The following is a 6,000-nucleotide window of genomic DNA, read 5'->3' on the forward strand; positions in this document are numbered from 1 at the left end:
AACTACTTGTGCCCTAATTCCCTCCTTTTTCCTGCTCCACTTTTCCTTCTTGTTCCTACTGCTGCTGCTACTCTCATCACACTTGAGTTGGTGTAATTTAGATAAGGCTCTCCTTTTCAGCATGCCAAAGTAGAGGAAAATTTTTTTAAAAAAAAAGAAAGAAGAGGAAAGTAGTAGTGGGCATCTGCAAGATGCTGGACAGCATCAGCAACAGGAGGGACAGAAAAAGCTTCAATAATTTTTTGGCTTGCCAATCATGGTGTACAACACCATGGCCAGAATCTTGTTTGAGAGAGTAGTGCTGATGAGTGTGAATTCTCCCACCCTTTTTCCTACTGATCTAAACCCTTTTTTGACCGCTGATTTGGCCTGCTGGACAGTGTTCATGGGTCCCCATTGTTCTCTGCCTACAGTGATAACACTGTTTCAACTAATTAGAGAAGCACAAGGAGGAATGGAGGAAGAGGAGGCAGCTTTTGTGTGAGATTACTTACTAACAGTTTATGTGCAATAAATAAAGTTTAAAATTGACAGCTCAATCTTTCGAAAATTGTATGGTAAATTTTAGTTTGAATATTTGTAACGTCGAAATCATCGATGCACGATGATGCGCCATTCTCCTCTTTTGCAAATAGAAAGCTTTGGAGACACTGAATCCTTATTGGAGCAATTGGATATTTGTAAATCTTTTATGTGCTAAATCTTACAGATTTCTTTTAAATTCCAAACCCGCGCTTCAAAGAAAAGTCCTATGAAGTTGCCTCATCCAGAGGCAAAAGACAGTGCTAAAATTCTAATGCTATGATATTTACTCACAATATATCTAAGTTATGATATTCAGAGTAAAATAAATCATCCAGGATGACATGAGCAAAAAGCACCAGGGATATATATATATATATTACCAGAACTATCTCGGCACAGTGTGGGCCCATATGAGAGGAGAGTATGTTCCTTGTGATACTCTTCCAAATGCTTATCTCCTCTCAATGACAGTCTCTCTCTCATCTCTGGAGCTAGAGGATCTTTTGTTTCCTTTCTCCATCAAACTACACAAGTATGCAGGAAATGCCATTGTCATTTGCTCAATGGACTGCACTTGGTAGGGCCCAGACAAGCTGCATCCACACACACAAAAATACATCAGTTTTGGGATCACAGCTGTGGAAACTGGCCAAATTTAAGGGCCCCACAACAATTCCACTGGATATTCATATTCTAACTTAGCAAAAAGAGTATTATCTTAGTTTGTTAGGACATATAAATGTGTGGTGTGTTAATGGGTAGCACATGAAGCTGCCTGTCCATGGAGCCAAATTGCTTCTAAAAAATTACAGTAGTAAATACCTTCCAGTCATTTAGGAAATACGGTCTTTTTACTGAAACAGTGAATTACTTGACAAAATTTGTACAGTACGTTGGGAGACATTTAAATCAGGATTCTGACCTATGGAGGAGGATCATGGGTGACAGAACAATCAATGTCGATGCCATCCTGCAAATATTTCAGATACAGCCATTGATGATAAAAATAGGATTGCCAATGAACATATCAGACACAGTAGTACACTCAGATATCGCAGCACTATTTGCTCAATTATTGTAGTGATGAAGATGTAGAAATTGTCTTTTATTGCCAGTAACACAGTTTTACAAAAGGTCCCCGAATTTGGAGGGCCAACATGTGGTTTTTGTCAGGCATGGCGTAGGCAGATTTAGTGCAGACTGTTTGGTGCATGATTAGTGTGTTGTTTACGCATGCTTAATTAGAAGATCTAGTTTCTACCTACTTGAATTTGGTAAGTTTTCACATGTTTCTATTTGTAATTAATCATGAGTGGTCGGTTGAAAATAATTATAGGATTGATAACTCTACTATGGATCTTTCAATGAAAAAAAAGATAACTCTATGCTGTTTAAATTTCAGGGATCATGGCCTGGCTATAAAGATTCAGGAAGGTGAAAATACATTCTTAGAAGCTGTGAACCCATTCTGTTTTTGTTTTTCTGTTGTAATGAAGATAAAACAAATTTCTCCCAAAAACCAAAGATAGGTTACATTAATCAAGTTGAGAGTTGAGATCCCCTCATTCATAGAGAATTGAACTCAAGTTCAAGAATTCTGAACATATATTATATTCAGCTTAAGAGTTTTGCTTGGTTGGTACTCTGCTAGCTATATCCAAGTGGCTGTTATGTCTGTCGCTTAGCAACTTGCACCCAATTTAAGCTGTGTTTGTACTTCCTTATGTTTTCCCAAGTGATTGATTCAATTACAACTACTTTTACAGCTTAATCAAATTCAGAAATTTCATACCTGAAAAGCTTATCCACAGTTTTTAATCAGCAGAAAAAAGTAGGTGGTTGAGTGGTTCACATGTAATCCTGGCCAATACTGTTAAACTCATTAGTACACCATTGGGAGATTGGGTATTGCTGTAGTGTTGTACCACACCAATAGCAAATTAGCAGTTGTGCACAGACATTTTTTTTTTCTGGAATCAAGAATTTTATCAGTGAACAAGGACACCATGGAGTAAAGTCTTACACAGCTTATTCAAATAAAAAAAAGGTTGAGTCTTATAATATCTGAAGATAGAATGTGTTTTTATATGCACTAGTTAATGCCACCACTGAAACTTGTGGAGGATTAGGTGGTGTTCCAGCAGATCTGATCTGATACTCTGTCAGCTGATTGACTCCACTACACTGAAATCTGATACATCATAAGCAATTATGTTATACCCTGTAGTAGGTATGTGGAGCTGTTGGATTTGGGAAAAATAATTGGGAGAGGACCACCTCACACTACGGCCAAAGTGTTTATAGTTTTGGCAGGACCACTGATTAATGCAATGATAACTATGTTAATTAGGCTTATCATGTGCATCACACACATGCTTTTGAGCATTGGAAGTATCCATTTTCATCCAAAAATCTAGATAAAGGCCTCTCCTTTTCTTTTTCCTTAAAAGTATCCCCCAAGGATGCTTGTCCCTACTCTCTCTAGGGTGCATGAGCATGGAAGGCCTTTTATAATTTGTATACTCCACCATTTGTTGAAAGAGAAACAGCGGATACATATTAAACATGAACCTCCTCTGAACATGTTTTGCTTTTTAATGTTAGATTGCTCTAATCAGCAGTTTTGTAATATTTGAAGCTATTCATACAATTAATTTGAGCTGACCATGTTTGTGGTTAGTTACATTCATCATTTGGTTTGACCTTATCTGAAATCACCAAGCAGTTCATTAGAGTTCATACACACCAGGTAGAGTTTCATTGTTTATTTTCATCTTGGAAACTAAGCATGTCGAATGAAAGAGGAATTCACCAGTTATATTGTAAAAGAACAAAAGGAAGGCGATTGTTACAATAATTTTCTATATTTATTCACAGTTGGAATTCTATTTTCAAGAATTTCAACCTTGTGATCCAATCAAAAGCTCATCCTTTCAAGTTCACCTTTTTTTTATCACGCATTTAACCAATCACACAAGTCCGCATCATGCAGGAATCTTGAATGTTAGCTGTTCTAAAAATCATGTCAGGAGATAGTACCAATCCAAGGATGGAGACAAACCATGATGCCATCTTATGGACCATAAGCACTACACAATATACATGCAATAATTTTCCTGACATACTACATCTAAGTAGTTTAACCAAGGATATGTTTTCTTTTTCTCAATTTTCTAGTTCATCTGACTGTCTAATTAACAAATTAAATCTCAGTACTCCCACAAGCTGTACTATACTACCAAGTGGCAACTTAGGGAGTATGGCTTAAACCAGAGCTGTTTAGTTGTTAAGTTTCAGTACAAAACATTGGTTAGGACCACAAAAGGCACCAAGGAAGAAAAAAAAAGAACTTTGTTGTCACTCCTAGGACTGGGCATGATGCAACAGCAGCAATAAAAAGACACAAAAAGAGGCAAAGAATCTATGATCTCTCTCTGTGTGTGTGTGTGTGTGTGTTTGTGTGTGTGGAACTAGGCCTTAGCTGGTGCCATGCCATGCAAAACTAGCCAAAAGAACAATGTCCTTTTCCTGAGAGCAACAGCATGGAAACCTTAGCCACTGTTTTGTTTTTGTTTAAGTTGCAAGTGTAGTGTGCAGCAGTTTTCAATATGGCACAAGATGCTGTGAGACTGTTCTTAAGCTTTTTTGCTTTTCTGTTTAACCAATCAGGGCAGGTATCATCCTTGATTTTGCAAAATAACCCATAAATGCCATCTCCTGCATGATATAGCTTTAGAATAATGTAAAGTACACTAAGAGAATGACACATGATGCAGTGTTTACAAGATGCCCAAATGATGCTATTCCTTATTAGCCGAAACAAGAGGAGATAATTTCCAAAATGGACTTGGCGTACCAGATTCCTGCTATATTTATATTCCACTTTCTTTGGGTAGTATATCTACTTTAAGGGTTTTGCAGTTGTTCTACAAGGGATCAGTAGTTCTTACAAATTATGTCTCTGTACTCAACTTTGGCAAATCTCCTCTTTAATGTGCTTCAGATATCTGTACTTTGGCTGTGTACATCCTCTCATGGATGTAGAGGCCAAGTTTCTTAATCCATTATCCAAAAAAAAAAGGTATCTCTACTTAGACTTCAGATTCTGTTATTTGCAATTGATTTCACATCTATCAGATAACATGGCCACCTTAAAAAATTGGCTTGAAAAGCTAGCAATTAGCAAACGAGTTCAGTTTGCTGGAAGGGGAGAAAACCAAAGACTCAAGTGAATCCCTGTGCATATTCAGTTATTGCAGATAAATACCTGCCTGGAAGAGCACAGGCTCAAGTAAATCCCTATAGTAAATCTGGTCTCTATTAGCAGTACCCTACCCCAGTAATTAAGAATTCCAGTACACTCAGAATCAAAATCCCAGGGAGTAAATCTGTGTATCAGATCCAGTGTCAGTACTGGGAGGTTCTGTTACTCGTACTAAATGCAGTACACTGAACATTTTAACCATTTCAGTCCCAACAACCGGGTCAGGACCATCAGGACATGATGCCAGTACAAATATGATTGAATGTCACAAGCTCATTCATTGCTTCGCATGACAGATATAAAACTTAAAACGAACATGAATACATCTAGTATACAACAAACACTAGGAAGAACAAACCAAGTTAAGAGAATACTGCCTGCCTATTTGGAAACAAGGCCATGTTCTGAAATCCTCACAACAAGAAAAAAAACATGAATGTAGTATGCCATATTTCATATGAGAATACTGACACGCATTATTTCAGATGAGAATCACGTGCATATTTTGCTACCTTCTGCTACAGACAGGTTGTCGCAGCAGCTGATCATTCACCTTTGTTCTTTAATTATCATTAGACCAGCAATGTGAACTAGGCTCATTTATACGCAATGACAAAGCTAGTAGCAACACTGTAACCGCAGTAAACTTGTTCATTAATATGCGAGTAATGCAGCATTAACACTAGGTAAAACGCTGAGAAAAGATTGAGTGTCAGAGATCTGGTCCCAAGAATCCAAAATTGAGGGCGTACTGTTGGGCATCTTGAGTACCAGGCAGTAAAGAACACAGCAGAACTAGATCAAATTGATACGCAGAAGTTCAGAACCACTAGTTCGTTATGCACATTTAAACTGTAGGCTATAGCAACTCATCCGAGAATTAAATTTACTTTAATCTCTGTACTACTGTCTCCTTTACATTTGTACATTGTTTGCATCAGCTAATTTAGTTTTAATTGCTGCTCATTACAGAGAGGAGCAAACTTAGTTTTAATTGCTGCTGATTACAGAGAGGAGCAGAGGGGCACAAACGGTGACAGCTTCTGTTGGTAGAAACAGTTAAAAGCATCTGATTTGACTACCGAAAGGCGCAATCATTCAGAACTTGTGGAGCTTATGCAGCCACCAAGATCTGCAGGATGGAATCAGACAGGAAAACAGGGATGGACTACAAATCACAACCTGTCTAAAGCAGCCTACTGTTTCCAAAC

Source organism: Oryza glaberrima, chromosome 11 (assembly GCF_000147395.1).
Source record: "Oryza glaberrima chromosome 11, OglaRS2, whole genome shotgun sequence".
Classification (NCBI taxonomy): Eukaryota; Viridiplantae; Streptophyta; class Magnoliopsida; order Poales; family Poaceae; genus Oryza; species Oryza glaberrima.